Below are 19,189 nucleotides of genomic sequence, written 5' to 3'. Positions count from 1 at the left end.
AGAGATCCACTCGAAATTTGGAATATATGAATTAAAAGGCACAGATAAAACAAAAAATTAGGGAATTAAGAACCACAAACTAAATATGGAGGGAAAGGTAAATATAGAGGGTAAATACATACAGTAGTAAAGTCGAGAATAACTTGAAATAAGTGTATCTACTCTCTTGTACAACAGTAACCATGAAAAATAAGATTTTTTATAAAAATATAATTATAGATATATAACATTTGAAGACTTCTAATAATGGACCAATGTAAATTAGAGAAGTAATGTTGTAGAGTTCAAACCCGAAACTAATGTCATGGGCTCATATAGGTTGACCCAGATTTCAAAGGATGGAATCGAACTTTCATTAAAGATATATTCGTGACAACGACTTAAGCTAGCCAGGTAAGTGACCTTACTATCGGCATGGTTATATTTGCTGTTGACACGTGCCCCGTGGTTCTGCACGTGTTATATATATTGATATGTGTGAATTGTCTGTGGATCGATATGCTTCTTATTTGTTATGTATATGTTATAATATGTGAATTATTTGATAATAATTACGATATGATGAGTTCAATGATATGTTTGAGATAGGATACGAGAAGGATGCACAAAACGAAATGTAATGATAGGAGTAAAATACGTTCATGAAACGTTAAAGTTAGGTTACATACCGAAGTGATGTGGATAAGAGAGATTGATGGAAGAATACGGTTAGGCTACGGGTAGAAAGGGATAGGTTGTGATAGATTGATAGAACGATAGCGTTAGGTTAAGTCCTGGTGATGAGATGACTAAGGTACGTTTACGTAATGATATGTTTGTGATAAGTATAAGAACGTTAAGGCTATGATAAGTTAGAGAATGATATGACTATGAAGTGTTTACGTTATTACTTGTTTATGATATGATACATTGTGATGCAATATGTCATGGTATAATGTGTATATGATGAAATGTTATGTTAAAAGGATAGAACGTTATGTTAGGTCTCTTAAATTGTGTGTATATAGCATGATATGAATGACATGAAATTACAATAAATGACATGAAATATAACCCCGTTAAAATTAGGTATGATTTGAGAATGGAAGAATGAGAAACGATATGATATGAATGATGAACGATATCTAAAACGATATGAAAAATGATATGATATGTATTTAATGCTAGCAGGGTTGTATTAAAGGATAATGAAATTATAGAAGTAGTGGGGACCTCATGCATTATGTGTGTTCATGCATCTGGGGGGATACCCCTATCCCATCACGAGGGTACGGATGCGTACATCCAATGGCAGAACAACGATCGTTATGCTTTGCATAGCGCTGCCGTGACGGTTACTAGTTCTAACAGCTCCCAGCATAAGGGACTCCCAGAGTATGCCCACTGGATAAGGAAAGTGGCCCAGCGGTGTTCGAAATAGCTGGTGAGCCCATACTCGCACGTATGGGCTGTGTGTAGAGTATATGGTACACATCCACGATTACCCGTTAAGACAGCACCGTAGGGAAAACAAAATGAAACGAAAGATAGGTCCCATCATTTCATTGCATGTGATTGTTGCATAACCCCGATAGGGGGTCACTTACTGAGTATTCTAGAAATACTCAAGCCTCGTTGTAACGCCCTATTAGGTTTAATATATATATATATATATGTGTGTGTGTGTGTGTTTGTGTGTGTATTAAAATAAAAATAACAAAATAAAGAAAAGAAAAAAAAACTAACCACCTCCTTTCATCTCTCCGTCCATCCCCTAAAATACCTCCTTCATTTAGTATCAATAATGCAGCAAAAACAGAAATAGAAAGAAAATATTTTTCTGGAGGAAAAAAATGCATGTAATGGAGAGATCAAAGGAAGGAAGATAATGGAGAGATGGTAGGCAGAGGAAGAGAGATGTCATTTGAAAAGGTTAGTAGTCAAATTTACCTTTTCCTTTCTACTAAGTTAAAGGGGGGAAGATAGAGAAAAGAAAGATCTGGAAGACATATTGAAATAAAAAAAATAAAAAAAAGGAAGATCGGTAAAACATATTCAAATAAAAAAAAAAGATTTTGGAAAACAGTATGAGAAGGAAGATAGAGAAAAGGAAGATCTGGTTTCAAATAAAAAAAAAACGAAGATTTGGCAAACAAGATGAAAAGGAAGATCTGGAAAACATATTCAAATAAAAAAAAACTAAGAGTTGGGAATAGTAAAGCCAAAGAAAATCTGGAAATAGAATTAAACTTGTGAACAGAATTAAAGGATGTGAGAATTAAACGATTTAGATACGGGAGCAGATACATGGAGAGAGAGAGGAAGATTAGATTTGGAAAGAGTGAAGCGAAATAAAAAAAAATCTGGGAATAGAATTATTAAACTACTGAACAGAATTAAAGATGATTAGATTTGGAAAGAGTGAAGCGAAATAAAAAAAAATCTCGGAATAGAATTAAACTACTGAACAGAATTAAAGATATAGGAGTAAAATTAATCCCGTCGAATAAACTGCTTAAAAAAAAGAATTATAGAATTAAACTCCTTCAAGAGAAGATTAAAAGAATTAGATTTAAATTGCTTAAAATAATTAGATATGGAGGTAGAATTGAAGGACACAAACGAATTAGAGTTCAAAGAGAAAAAAAAAACAAAAGAGAAAAGATTTTAGGAGAGAAAAGAAAATTAGAACGGATTTAATTAGATATGGAGGTAGAATTAATAATTAGATATGGAGGTAGAATTGAACGACACAAAAGAATTAGAGCTCAAAGAAAAAAAAACAAAAGAGAGAAGATTTTAGGAGAGAAGAAAATTAGAACCGGTTGAAAATGGCAAGTACTGTTCATATGGCAAGTAATGTAAACAAAATTAAAATATAACATAGAAGAGAAATAAGTGAGGGAAGGAAAATGGAAAATATGAGAAATTATTATATTTGTAACTATAGGATATAACATTAAAGGTTGAATTATACAAGCCACTTAAAATATTAATAATATTGGCATATTATTAATTTAAGTTTTAAGTTTTATTATCCTATATAATTTAGAAACAATGAGAACATGGAATTCGATTTTTATTGAGACCGTTTAGAGCTGTATTTCACACGGTTAGTTGGATTATTAATTAAAATGTGAAATACTAACAAAAGGTGACGAACGATGCGATAGGAAGCAAACCTTGGCAACATTTGGTGTAGTTCTGGAGGAACGGGAGCTTACGTTAAATAAATTAGGGAATACTTCGGCTAAGGCCAACCAGGTAAGTGGTCTTACTATAGGATAGGCTAAAAATTGTATGAGTTATGATGATGTATGAACTATGTCGTACGATGCGGCATATGAGTTATGCTGATGTGTGGGTTACGATACTTGATGATGTGCGCACTATATATATATTTTGATGAATGACGTACTTGATATGTTTGATGCACTTTGTGGCAATATGATGAGTATGATGATTGCGTGATGTTTACCTTAATATGATGATGTTTTCCATATTGAGCATGCTATATGATGATGAGTGCCATATTGCATCATGTCGTTAGATCGACATAGGACACAACCCTAAGAGTGTGAAAATGATATTAATATAAATATCCACGAGTATGTGTTACCTAAAGTAACAAAGAGATGAGACTAGAGGGTTGTGTCCGAAGAGACATTATGATGGATTTAGAGGGACCTCATGCATATTGTATGTTCATAAGCATAGGGCTACTTCCCCTAGAGATGATGAGTGCGGACGCGCACCATATGATGAGCATGAATGCGCACAGGTGCAAATGCACACAAATGAGGGTGTTCATGAGGCGCATGACACTATGGGGTTCCGCTGACCTCCGGACGTCGCTACAGATTAGCTTGACTAAAGGGTCTAGGGGGTGTGCGAGCGCCCTGGGGATTCACACTCGCACGTGTGAGTCGTGTGTAGGGAAGTACTACACATCCAATTTATCCGAGACTGGAGGTCACCCCTAAGATGATTAGAGATAGGTCCCTATATCATGATTGCATGTATTTGCATTTGCATGGTCCCCTATAGTGGGGCCACTTACCGAGTATTCTTTGAAATACTCAGGCCGTGTGCCACATCATTTTTTCAGGTAAACGCAAGGCGCACTTGTACGGAGGACGGCGGCATCGCGAGCAGAGACTGTGGCACGTGCATAGGGTAGACTCATATTTAAATTTCTAGTCTTAAGTTAGAATAGGTTGTTTTGCATTTCATTGTTTTAAATTATTTTGTATTTGTTTTTGTTTTCTCTAAATTTCAATATTTCATATTTAAACACGTAAGACCATGACTGTGTTTTCTAGAGAAGAAGTTATTTTAAACGTTTTTTTTTTTAAATTTACGTTATCAATTATGTTCATGTAAGAGTTATATTTCCGCATTATAGATGAGCATGAGACGTTAGTAGCGACTCTGAGTATGTGAAAATTTAGGGTCGTTACACAATGGGTACTAATAAGGAACCCCTGGTCCCCCATGAAGCTATAGATATCGTTCACACAACTAGTAGTCTAAGAACATTTTAAGGTACTTCGTTTGCCGTAGTGATATGTTAGGCTCCTAGGAAAAGGTTAGGTCTAAACTCAGTGACTTGTCACTCTAACCACAAATCCCTAGGCTTATCATAAAAATGGGTCATGAAAAATAACTGAGTGTCCATACAACCGTCATCTAGCATCATCATACATAATTCATGCAAAATAAGCATACATGCTTAATGGGGCGATAACCTCTATCAAGCTCCCGAAGCACAAAGTTCACAAATCTCCATCCTTCTTTCAGCATGAATCATACACACATACTATTATAGTGGAAGCATAAAGCATAATTGCAACACTTGAATAATTCTCATAATGCTTCACATATTACATTCATACTCATAATAATCAAATTACTAATTTCATAAATGGAAAGCTACCACATAAGGTAACTTCACTGGCATGCATGCATTCAAAGAGAATCCTACAAGTATTTCTTCCTAAATACCGTGTGGTGACTTGCATGATTGACACGTGCATTTTCGTTTAGCGTTCCTATGTGAATATGGTGTCCAAAAATATTGATTTTCGTCAACTAGGTCCTAATTCACATAAAAATACGGTTAAGATTAAAATCAGAATAAAAATCGAGCAAACAGAAGTCGAACTGGTTGAAAACTGACGCTCACGCGCCTGCACGGGCTTCCACACGCCCAAGGAGGCTTCCACGCGCATACACACGCGTATGGACGCGCGCTCATTTTCAGCCATGTGGCACATTCTGGGTGTTTTGTCTAAGGTCGAGGATACGGGTTTGAGACTGGAGGCGCGCGCTGAAACTCGAATTTCCTTACAATGACGTGTGGCTCCATGAAGCTCAAGTCAAACTGGGTCGGACGTGGGTGCGAGTCGGAAGAGATGTCGCATGTTGCATGTCAAGTTGAGCTGTGTCGCTCCACAACGCGCCTGACGTGTTGCTCCACCCAAGCGTCAACAAGTGTCCCTCACACTTTCCAATGAATTTGAAGAAAAATAGTGAAAGTTTACCTCGCCGGTCTTCTTGATTTTTGACGAAAAATGGGACTCTGGTCATTTGAATCTTCTTCTCCCTTCCAAGAAAGCCTCCTTGCATCATGGTCTTGGTTGGAATGGACTCCAACGGTTGTTTCTGATGAATTTTCAAGAGGTTCTTTCTTCTTGTGCTCTCTAGTTTCTCTCTAGTCTCTCTCTCTTTTTCTTTCTTTTTCTTCCCGCACTTTGCTAGGGTTCCACTTGGACCCCTATCGTGGTTAGAGGGGCAAAGACAGAATTACCTATTTGCCCCTATGTTGACTTTTACCCCTTTTTTTTAGTGTTACATATTGTATCACAATATATCATATCATATGATAACAATTTATTACATATATCATACCATAACATATATCATATCATTCTCATATCATATCACAACATATATATGTCTGTTGTTCACATCATAATCATATCTTTTGTAAACACTTCATAGTCATATCGTTTCCTTATGCATGTTCTAGTCATATCGTTTTTTAAACTTGTCATAGCCTTATCATCCTTATACATCTCATAGTTGTATCATTTCATGAAAATACCTTATTCATATCGCTTTCCAAACATATCCTAACCATATTGTTTCATGAACGTTTCCTACTCATGTCGTTTCATCAATCTATCATAATCATATCGTTTTCTATACATAACCTAATCATATTGTTTTATCAACTATCATAACCATATCATTTTCTACACATAACCTAACCATATCATTTCATGAACATATATTAGTCATATCGTTACATTACGTTTATCGCATCATTCTCATATCATATTTCAAACATATCATTAAACACATCATATTGTAAGAGATATCTCAACATCAGGGTCCAGAGTGCTCCATAAACAAAGCATTCTAAGAATCTCAAAGTATATGAGTGACAGTGGTGTAGCTGAGCCTATACGAGGGGCCAAGACCATGTGAAGATATAGAGCTTGTGGTTCAATTTGAGCTTGACAATTGGTTCTTTTGAAACCCTTCGAGACGTACATATACCTCTTTATACTTTCCAATAAACTTTATGATGATAAATTGAATTAATGCTAATACTGCTTTCCTTCTCTATATTAGATAAATAATAAATTTGAGTCAAGAAACCCTTCCTAGGCTCCTTAGGATAGGTGGAGTCAATTCTAGAAGAATCCGAAGCATCGTGGAGAAGGAAGTGAAAATCCTTGGGAGGATTGGGTTGTTGAAACCGAACAAACCACTCGAAATTTGAAGAAACTCATGTATGATATTACAATGATAAGAACATGTTTAGCGTATTATCCAAGACTTACACACACCCCCACACAAAAAAAAAAAAAAAAAAGAATTTATGAAGATTCCATGAACTCAAGAGTTATGGTAAATATGGTGTCGCGAATGTCTTGAGCTCACAAGATGATGTGTTACACGAATATGACATGTATATTTGAGAGCCATGAATTCTAAGCATGTCATGAAGATAGGGTGTTTTAACAGTACATATTACGATAGCATTAGCCTATGATGTTATGCCAAAATTTGTTACCTGATATGAACAAGACAAGAATATTACACACCTCATGCTCTAAAGTTATCATGACCTCAAAGAATGCTAGTTAATACTTTAATCATGCTCAATGTGACCCATGACCTCCCACCATGCAATGCTTCTCGAGGCCCGTATTTTCCTCTTCTAAGTGGATGCTCTGCACCACGTTTTTCTTAGCAGGATATCATGCTTGGGTCTCATGTTTTCCTCCACCTAGATGAGATGCCCTGCACCATGTTAGGGGATACCCTAGTCGCGTTTCTTGCAGGATATCAAATCCATGCTTTGCAATGATCATGTGACCTTCTTGGTATTTCACCACGTTAAGGATAGCTACCAGGTTGACTACATGTCATGGCTCATGATACAAAAAACCAAGATAAGTCCCTGGTTAGCACAAAAGAGTATATTACCTTAGACATGAACCAAGAACCCTTAAACCTCCCATGGTACAACATATTAAAGACCCATACTACATCGTTTGGAATGTAAAAAGTCATAGATGTAGATTTTCAGACTACGCAGCTTGGAACGTAAGAAGTTTTGGGTGTAGGTTTCAAGTTGTATAGTAAGGAACACATGAAGCCATGGATACATGTATAGACTACGTCGCTTGTAATGCATGAAACCTTGAACGTAGGTCTTTAGGTTCATGCCTCGTACGATAAATTCTAAGGAAATGTTCTTGGGGAAAAATAAGAAATAAAAACAACAATATGAACCAAGCACCAGAACAACAATTTAGAACCAAGGATAAAAGCTAGAACATGAATCAAGATCCAACTTCTCAAGACTAAGAACTCAGAACCACATAGCAAAGGTCCTTAGATCATAACGAACATGAATCAAGATCCAACTTCTCAAGACTAAGAACTCAGAACCACATTAGCAAAGGTCCTTAGATCATAACCAAGGTTAAGAACTCAAAACCTAGGACCACGATTGGATCATAAACAATTTTTTTATTAAAGAATCAATGGCACTTGAGGTAAAATATGTAACTATAAGGGTAAAACGAACTTTTGACCCAACTATAATTACGAACAATTCGTGAATGGTCGACTTGCTTGTAATGATTATTTCAATGGACACAACTTGTCTTAGAGTGCATCAAAGGTCAACTATTGGTCTATAATGAAATGATATATATATATAGTTAATAAATGAAATTAATTAATTAACTTTATATTATTGGAGCTTATAACGTGTATATCCATAACGTTCTCTTGTTGGTGAATAGTCACATTAAAATGTTCAATTTAATTGAAAGAAAAATTTGAAGTGTTCAAATTAATATAAAATGTAAAAGATAAAATAGATTTAATTTGGAGGGTTCAAATTAATATTTAGTATATTAGATATAAAAAGAAATTATATTTATTGCATTATATATTGAATATTAAAATAATTAATGTTTATTAAATACATTAAATAAAAATATATACTTAAAATTAGACCCGATTCAAATTAATTAAATATATATTGAAATATTTTATGAAATTTAAATATGATTTGAATAAGATATTATATCCTAAATACTAAATATCTAAAACTATTCTTTGGTAAAGATTTTCAAATTCCTCTGAATAGAAGGGTGAGTTGAGTCAAAAGGTATCTCACTCTAACATTTCTTCTTTCTATGAGAATGTAGATTTCTCTCCTAAACTCTCATTCACCGATCCTTATTTTCTTTCAAAATGTTCTCACAAGGTCTCCTAAACTTTCATTCTCCAATCCTTTTAGATTTTCTTTCAAAATACTCTCACAAGCTTTGACCTTGTGTTCATGTAATACCGGAAGAAAGAGAAATAGAAATAGAAAAAGAAAAAGAAAAAAATAGGAAAAGTAGGGGAAAATAGTGAGAAAAAGGGGTTAGAGAGAACCTAGAGAGAGGAGGAAGAATGAACCATTGGGAGACTCACCGAAAACTACCGTCGGAGTCCATTCCGAGGTAGATCATGACGCAAGGAGCCTTTCTTGGAAGGGAAAAGAGAATGTGGGTGGCAAGAGTCCCATTTTCCATCAAGAAATTAGAAAAACCCGCGAGGTAAAATCTTGAATGTTTTCTCAAATCTACAGTTTTCCTTGGTGAATCAAGATTTGAAATTTTGATATATTCATTTAGGAACAACTCTCTACAGGATCTTTGAAGAAGTTTGGCTGAAACCTCGATCCGAATGCAAAAATCCGAGAATCGTCCAAGAACGGTGAGCGAACTTCCGATGCTTTTAACTCGTCCAGTAGTCAAGCAAAAAATGACCAAAAAAAATACTAAGACGTAGCCCGTAACATGATCTAGAACTTTTCTGAAGAAATCATATCAATCCGAACTACGAATCAAAAGATATGAAAATTGGAAAGGGGATATTGTGTTACGGATTGCAGAGGACAGAGATGAAAAAAAAAAGTCGGTTGGTGAGCGGCGGAAGGCGGCGTGACAGGAGCTAGACACGCATCGACCGTCGGTTGGCAATGCAGCTCCAACGAGGCGACGACACATGTCGCCTGCAAAGCCCGAGCCAAACCGCAAATGCAAGCCGAGCCGAGCTGACCCGCGACGATGCAAAAGCTGCCGCGCGTGCGGCCTGCGATTGACACAATTCCACGCGCGTGAGCGCGTGTGAAACGGCCGTTTTGGCCCGTTTGCCCTTTATTTGCCCGATTTTGTCCCGGTTCTAGTTCTAATACTGTTTTTATGTGAATAGGGACCTAATTTAAGGAAATCAATATTTTTGGACACCTCACGGGTAAAGAAACGCTAGCAAAAGGGCACGCGTCAACCAGGTAAGGCACCACCCGGTATTTAGAAAGAAATACTTGTAGGATTGGCTTGGATTGCATGCATGCTAGTACCTTTGCCTTAGATTAGCTCTCCATGAATGAGATTAGTCAGATTGATTGTTATGAGTGTATTGGGTGAATTATCTAAGTGTTGCTTGTATGCTTTAAGCTTCCACCGTACATATGCATGCGTTTAATTTATGTTGGAATTGTGTATTCCGTTCCGGGTGCTTGATGGATGAGTTCGCCCCATTGAGCGCGAACTTCGTGTCCTGGGTGCTTGATGGAGGCCATCGCCCCGTTGAGCCGGCATGCCTAGTTTGCATGAATTATATATTATGAGGTTAGAAGACGGTTGCATGCACACTCTGTTATTTTCTAGGACCCATCTGTTAGGAGCGATATGTCGCTCTAGCCAGACTTAACATTCCCCTAGGAACTTAGCGGATTACCACGGCAACAAGGTACCTCAGGAGTGTTCATAGATTGCTAGTGTGAGAACAGTATCTATAGCTTCATGGGAACGGGTTGAGTTGCACTCCCCATAGGGAGACTATATGGGCTTAGGGGTATTCAGCACACCCCTAGGCTAGATACCATGGACTCCCAGATAGCCATGTAAAGGTAGCGCCTCATAGAGAGATACCGACCATATCAGCTTGGCATAAGGAACCTCTAAGTGTCTAATGAAAGGAGGATGAACCGGTGAAACCCAAGGGGCAAGCTCCAAGGGACTAAGATTAGGACCAGATGTCCTAGAACCAAATTAGGAGACCGTGGGAAGAGACCGTGGGAACCTATTAAGTTAGAATGCGAAAAGAGCCTACAAGTAGGTGGCTTACTGAGTATAATTTTTATACTCATTCCTTTCTACCTTTTTTGTCAGGTGCCGGTCGAGGTGGAGGAGCGTTCGAGAGCTGTGAGGTCACAGAGGGGATCGTTCCGGAGCGTCAGTCCTTTTTTGGTCTTTTGGAGTCTTTTGCAAATTCCTTTTATATTTGTATTGTATTTTCTTTTTGTAAATTTAATTCCTCTTTTGAAATATTTAAAAAATTACCCTACGCATTCTTCTATTTTAATTTTATCCGATTTTCATCTTTTTATTTTACTCTTCTTTTTATTTTCTTTTGTTTTTGTTTGTTTTTTATTTCGTCTTCTGGGTGGTCTGAACTTTGAAGCCTCGAAAATCTGGTCGTGACAGTTCGAGTTACAATTCGAAAGATTTTATGGAAGAACTTATACAATGTTGGAATACATCAAGGAGCATGCAAGATACAAATTCTACATACAGTTCTCGCTCTCATATTGATTATTTTCTTTTAATTCTTACTAAAACCAACAATGGTTCCCAATGCTTCCCCTAGCTATAAGGATAAAGAGTTCATCCCTCACCTTCAAACCTCTATATACAAGGTTGATCTCGTCTATCTAAAAATTTATTCTCAAAGAATTCTCCTCATCATCAATATCTTCACCGCACCATAACATTTGTTAAACTACAAAAGACTAACCAAAACTTTGCACAACCTCAATTTCTTAACATCAATATATTTTGTCAACATGTCTGCTGAATGAACCATCTATCTTCTCAAAACACATATTATCTTCTTCCACTAAATACTTATTACCTTCTTCCACTAACTTGTGAGTGAAATAGTATTGCCTTCTGATGTGTTGTTTTTGAATGATAGATTGGGTTCTTAACCAATTATTTGGCACTTGTCTTGTCTCGACCTTCACTTGGTTGGTTAGCCACCATTTCTATGTCGCCACCTTGTCTATCGACATGTGGGGGTCACACCTTACTGTCTTCATAATATGGTTGTCACACTCTCTCTTACTTAAACTAGTCATCATCCTTACTGACTTTCTCAAGCGCACAATCGTATTGTGGGTTGTGAAATTCTCTCCCACTTAATCTCGATATCATCTTGATGATAATTCAAACATCAAATTAGTTGCTGCCCGAATCATTAGAAATAAATGTGCCTTAGAATGAATATGAAAACTGTGCAATACGTATGGGCTATTTCATTGATGAACCTTCTCTCGATCCTTGACACTCCAACATAAGCACAACAAACAACAATTGCTCAATGATATTGGGCTATCTAACTAGGGACCTACCTCACCTTCTCTTAGAATTGGCTGGGGACTCACTAGAAAAATTGTTGAAAAACTAACATCAACATATCCTCAGATGAGCTAGGGGGAACCTAAAAGTTGCGATCTTCACCTCAACAAACGTATTCTCTGAGTTGTACAAATTGGTGTACCCCTCGAGGTGGGACTCGTAAGCCCAATCACAACATTTTCTTATCATGGTCATATCTCTTACTGAAGCAAAGTCTAAAAACTTTTAGCACAATCCTTTCACTTGTTGGTATTACTGACATGGTAACCCTAGCTAGTTTGTAACGGCCCAAGCCCACCGCTAGCAGATATTGTCCTCTTTTCCCTTTCGAGCTTCCCATCAAGGTTTTCAAAATGCGTTTGGACAGGCAAAGAGCCACGTGTCAACCGACGATAAGGGAGGCACGTGCAGCTAGGCAAAGGACATGCATCGCTCGTTGGGTGTTGCAACACGTCAAGCACCAAGCGGAGTGACGCAGCTCCAACAAAAAATGACACGTGTCCCCTGCAAACCGAGTTGACCCGCGATCTGCCAACTGACCCGATCCGACCCACAACTCAGCTGACATACAATCCAACTGAGCCAAACCATGTTTTGAATCGCGAACCAAATCACCAACTGAACCATCTCAGTGAGCCACGACTGCAGAATCCGACTCGCATGTGACACTCGCAACTAAACTTTGCTTGGGGCCGTGAGGTTTGTTTTACGTTCGTTCGACTTCTGTTTGCCCTATTTTCATCCCTATTTCAATTCTAATCATAATTTTATCCTTAGTTGGGTGGATACACTAGCAAAAGGGCACTCGTCAATCAAGTAAATCACCACCTAATATTTAGGAAGAAGTATTTGTAGGATTCACTTGGATTGCATGCATGCTAGTATATTTGCCTTAGATGGTAGCTTCCCATGAATGAGATTAGGCAGATTGATTGTTATGAGCGTATTATGTGAAAGATCGTGTGAATTATCTGAGTGTTGCAATAATGCTTTAAACTTCTACTATACGTATGCATATGTTTAATTCATGTCAAAATTGTGAACTCCATGTGATGGATGACTTCGCCTGTTGAGCATGAATCTCGCGTTTCAAGTGCTTGATGGAGGCCATTTTCTCGTTGAACATGCATGTCTTATTTGCATTAATTATGTATGATGATGTTATATGACGGTTGCATGCACACTTTATTATTTTTCATAACCCATTACTATGATAAGTCTAGGGATTTGTGGTTAGGAGTGACAAGTCACTCAGTTTAAACCCAATCTTCCACTAGGAACCTAACAGATTACCACGATGACGAAGTACCTTAGGAGTGTTCTTAGGTTGTTAGCTGTGTGAACGGTATCTATAGCTTCGTAGGAGAACAAGGGGTTCCTGATAAGTTCTCATTGCTCCCAGCTGTTTCGCATGGAAAATGTGTCCCCACATCGTATAGCCCGTTAGTTGCACGGGAATGGGTTGGGTGGAATCCCCCAGAGCACTATTATGGGCTTAGAAGGTACTTGGCACAACCCTAGGCTAGATACCATGTAGTCTCAGATAGCCATGCAAAGGTACTTCGTGTATAAGAAACCATTAGGTATCAAATGAAAGGATGGAGAACCCGTGAAGCCCCAAGGGACTAAGACCAGAACCAGATGTCCTAGAGTCAACTAGGAGCCCGTGGAAATCTGTTAAGCTCTGGATGCGATGAGAGCCTACAAATAGGTGGCTTACTAAGTATAATTTTTATACTCATCCCAGTTTTCCTATTTTTTTTTAGGTGTTCGCTAGCTACTAGTCGAGGTGGAGGAACGTTTGAGAGTTGTGCGATCACTGATTTTAGTCTTTTTAGGTCTTTTGTAAATTTCCTTTATATTTGTGTATTTTTCTTTTTTTTTTTTTTTATAAAATTTGTATATCATTTGAAAATCTAATTTCTCCTTCTACTGTTTTAATTTTATTCTATTTTCATTTTTTATTTTACTTTTCTTTCATTTTTTTTGTCACTAACTAATTTTTGGAGCCTCGAAAATTGGGTCATGACATAATTAAATTTAAGAACCCTCAGAAGTGAGTGGATATACAAACCCTTCTCAAATGCAACAACTCCCCAAATTAATTTGATTTCATTTCAAATAATTGCAACTCTTGGACATTTATTCTAGCAGCATTATTAAAAGAATAAGATCTAGAATAATATTAAAAAAATAAGACCTTTAGATCTAAATATCTAAGAATCACTTGAAAGGAAAAGTAAGAATCATATTACTTTGTTATTTAATATTTCAAAGCAAGAACACTTGTTTGAGATTCAAACCACTTCAGAAGCAAAATTGATCATATCAAGCTTGAACGGTTCTAAGCATGTAGCCTAAACTACATAGAATTACAAACAAACTTAGCATTTAGCTAAAAGAAATCACGAAAGCTATTTTTACTACATTTTCAAGTCTACCTTACAAAAACAACATACATGACTTTATTAACCTCAAATTAAAAACCTTTTACTATCGACCAAAATTTCGAAGCTTCGAAGTTTGTATCATGACTAAAAAGGTGAAGACAAAAGCAAATAAAATAAAAGATGAAAATCTGATAAAATTTAAATTGAGATAAAGACAAAAACACCAAAACTAAATATAAAACAAAATCCAATTATAAGAGGATGTTGTTCAAATTTATTACAAAAGGAAAAAATAGTTTTGGGATACAATTACAAAACGAAATAGAAAAAATTAATACAAAGATTAATTGATGCTCCAGAATGACCTCTTTGTGACCACGTAGCTCCCGAACGCTCCCTACCTTGGTCAGTACCTAAAAAGAAAAGGGGAAAGGGGTGAGTATAAAAATATAATGTATGCAACCTACTTGTAGGCTCTCATCACTTCCTTAATCCTAGTAAGTTGCCACGGGCTTTTCTTAGGACCTAAGAAGCTTTTCCCTAACATCATCTACTTATGTAGTCCCCCGAACCCTTCAAGATGGGTTTTGACTTACCATTATAGTGTCTTCTCATGTTGTTACTCGTGTAGTCCCTCATCCCCTCCTAATTTAGGTTTACGTCTACACCCAATAGCAATTCATCATGTCACCTACTCATGTTATCCATCGTCCCCTATCAAGGCGGGCTTACGGGTCTTCCCTCTTTTCTACACACAATAGTGACCCTATCTATTTATGTAGTCCCTCATACCCTCTCAAGGCGAGTTTATTCTACACAGTAGTGGTCCTCATATTCTCTGCTTATGTAGTCCATCCTTTCTCTCAAGACGGGTTTACATCTACACACAATAACAATTTATTATGTCACCTACTCATGTAGTCCATCCCCCCTCTCAAAGTGGATTTAAGAGCCTTTGCCTATTTTTACTCATAGTATGGGTTCTCAATTAGACAACTACTTGCATAATCCCTAGTCTCTTTTTGAGCCTTGTTTACAAAGTTCACATCAAACTTGATTCGTTTCTACGCTCAATAGTAACCCAAGTGTCTTTGGAGTTTTGTTTAGCTAACATAATCATAATTAGATGTCGTGGAGATCTCCTAGGTTCTTAAGGTGTCTAGGCGGTTTAAATTCCATTTTTTTCTAGGAGTTTAGGGTTAGCTCATCGGGTAAACGAAACTCTGGGTACACACAGGTCTAAACCTCAGACTACAATCCTGGGGTGCAAGGTCTACTGGAAATGTTTTGACCAGAGCCAACATGAATACCGCACTAGCTGTAGTGCTCTAATCTTAAATGAGTTCTCTCATGCATGGCTTTGCTAGGGAGATATTCTTATCGGTCACCTAAGCATGTATTCCATAATTTAAACTTCATTTTAATCATACATGGGAGTTGATAAGGTCTATTGAATTCGTAGGGCGGTTAGGTGGCTTAATGTGGACTTTTAGAAATAAATATGTTTAGGGGCTTAAACAAAGATTTAGGAACCGAGTTTGATTGAATTGACTCGATAGGTCAAATGAACTCACGAACATATTTTAATGACCTAGATTGGTTGTTTTTTATTTCATTGAGCATGTTATGTAGTCATCTGAAGATACTTTCTATTTATAAAATTTAGGTTCATTTACATGCGATAAGATTAGAAAGTGACCCTTGACTATATTTAGCGGGCTTCTAAGATTATATATAGTGTTGTGTTTGCACATTTGATTTTCGTGCTTGCTTATTTATGGTTGATACCTGAGATTAATATCCTATAAGATGTTTTGAACTAGAATAGGGTCATAGAACATGTGCTAGGCTCGAGTACAACATGATGAATTTTCATGAGTCGTTATAAGTCCTAAGTGATCGACTAAAGTACTCAGTGACTTAAGAACACTCTTGACAATATTATGCAATATTAGGATTAGAGCCAAGACCACTTCCCTATCATTACTAGTGCCTCATTGGAGCTATTAGGGATACGTAGCTAACATCTGACGACGACATTGCAACTCGAGACCATGACACATGCATAGGGTAGTCGTATTTATTTTCTTAGACTTAGGCTAGAATAAGATGTTTTTAATTTAAACGTTTATTTATTTTGTTTAGTCTTTTGTTGTGTCGTTTTTAAGATATTTATGTTAGGTCTCTTAAATTGTGTGTATACAACATGATAGGTCTCAAACGTTTATGTCATGGTATGATGTGTATATGATGAAATGTTATGTTAAAAGCATAGAACGTTATGTTAGGTCTCTTAAATTGTGTGTATACAACATGATATGAACGACATGAAATTACGATAAATGACATGAAATATAACCCCGTTAGAATTATGTATGATTTGAGAACGGAACAATGAGAAACGATATGATATGAATGATGAACGATATCTAAAACGATATGAAAAATGATATGATATGTACTTAATGCTAGTGGGGTTGTATTAAAGGATAATGAAATTGTAGAAGTAGTAGGGACCTCATGCATTATGTGTGTTCATGCATCTGGGGAGATAACCCTATCCCATCACGAGGGTACGAACGCGTACATCCAATGGCAGGACAACGATCGTTATGCTTTGCATAGTGCTGCCGTGACGGTCACTAGTTCTAACGGTTCCCGGCATGAGGGGCTCCAAGAGTATGCCCACCAGATAAGGAAAGTGGCTCAGCGGTGTGCGAACTAGCTGGTGAGCCCATACTCGCACGTATGGGCTATGTGTGCGAACTAGAGATTAAATGAAAAGAATTTCATGAACACCCTCATCTGTGTGCTTTCGCACCGGTGCGCATTCGCGCTCATCGTACGGTGCGCGTCCGCACTCATCATCTCTAGGGGAAGTAGCCCTATGCTTATGAACATACAATATGCATGAGGTCCCTCTAAATCCATCATAATGTCTCTTCTGACACAAGCTATGAAGGCCATATTTGTTGTTGTGCGGGTAGCTTGGATGTGTCCATATACCATACACATGGCCCATACGTACGAGTATGGACCCACGAGTCGGTTCGCACACCCTTGGCCCCTTTCCTTGTTGGGCGAGCATGCGTAAAACATAATGAAAGTTATCCTGCCTTGTGGTGTACGCGCCCATACCATCGTGAAGGAATACAGGTATCCCCGAATGCATGAGCGCACATTAATGCATGAGGTACCAATATTTTTCCATTTTCAACATTATTAAATATAACCCCTCTATTATTTCATCGATATCATACCATTTCTCATATTAGTTATCACATCGTTCATGCTTATATCGGGATTATATTTCATGTTATTTATCGTTCCTCATGTAATTCAAATCATTCTATACATGCAATTCACAAGACATAACGTAACATTTTCATGCTTTCAACATAATGTTTCTTAACGCACAAAGTAGCTAAATCTAATAATGTATAAAAATTTACTCCTAATGATTCAAACTATCAATGCCTAATTACGCATAAATAATTTAAATTGGATTCAAAAAAATTAACTTAAGTCTAATTATGCATAAAAAATTACTCCTCATAATCTAAACTAAGTCTAATTATGCATAAAAACGTACTCCCAATAATTTAAACTAAGCTCAATACTGCATAGAAACTTAGTCCCAGTAATTTAAACTAAGCCCAATACGGCATAGAAACTGACTCCTAATAATTTAAACTAGGCTCATCATGCATAAATAATTTAAACTCGATTCAAAAAATTTAACTTGCGAGAAGGTAGTCATACATACTAACTTTGAACACTTTCTAAAAATTGAAACTAGAAGGAAAGAGTCCGAGAAAATCAACCAAAATTTTGGCCTTAAGCCGTCAGAAAGTGTACTCTCTGACTGGCTCGAATCGTTCATTTAGGATGATAAAATGAAGTGGGGGACCTCCCTTTTTTTATAGTGGAGGCCAACCCGCCACTTCTCAGCTTTAGCAACGTGGCACAAAGTTTCACTTCTTTTATTTATTTTTTATTTTTTATCTTTTTTATTTTTCGTTCATACATCATACACGTCAAGATGAAACTTTCGTCCTCGAAAGTGTCTTAATATTGAAATTACTCGGGTACTTCTCCTTGATCTCTTCCCTCTGTTTCCACACAGTTTCTTTCGTTTCATAGTCTTGTAAAGATCATGTTCTTTTTTCTTTTTGCTTCCTTTACGAGCATCACAAGTAATCTTTAATGATATTTTTTTACTAAAAAATGTTGTGCCAGCGGGTTGGTTTCATATTAGAAAGTTGCAATTGACCATCATTTTTTTTTCCTTCCACAAAACTTGACATGAGTTCTTTGCATATATCCGTTTTATGATATTAACAATCGCATTTCCAATTATTATACATATTTTCTTTTCGTCCTAATTTGTTACCTTTAAAATGTTAAAACCTAAAATATTACTTAATTCTGAAAGAGTTTTGAGTAGAGTGATACCCGAGTAAACAAGATTACATGAATGGACCAAAATTATATCGGATAAAGTGACCTAGAGTATAGATGACTAAGAAATGCCTAAAAAGAATTGAAACTTACTACCAATATCAACGAGATCTACTTTTCTTTTTGTTGGCTTAATCATAAGAACTTCGATATTAAATGTGCTTTTCTTTGAGCAATTTTATGTTGGAAATCCTCTTGTGAATTTTCGTAGCAAACCTGTTAGTGAGGAAAGACATGCGGGAAGGATGCATGTTTGTCTGGGGAGATAGTTTTCACTCTTAGAAGCGAGAAGTAAATAACCTTACAATATTGTTAAGGGGAAAATTAGGGCCATTGAGGGCCAAATCCTGAGTTTGA

The sequence above is a fragment of the Cucurbita moschata genome, unplaced genomic scaffold, assembly GCF_002738365.1.
Source record: "Cucurbita moschata cultivar Rifu unplaced genomic scaffold, Cmos_1.0 Cmo_Scf00006, whole genome shotgun sequence".
NCBI lineage: Eukaryota > Viridiplantae > Streptophyta > Magnoliopsida > Cucurbitales > Cucurbitaceae > Cucurbita > Cucurbita moschata.
This window is presented reverse-complemented; position numbering follows the sequence as displayed.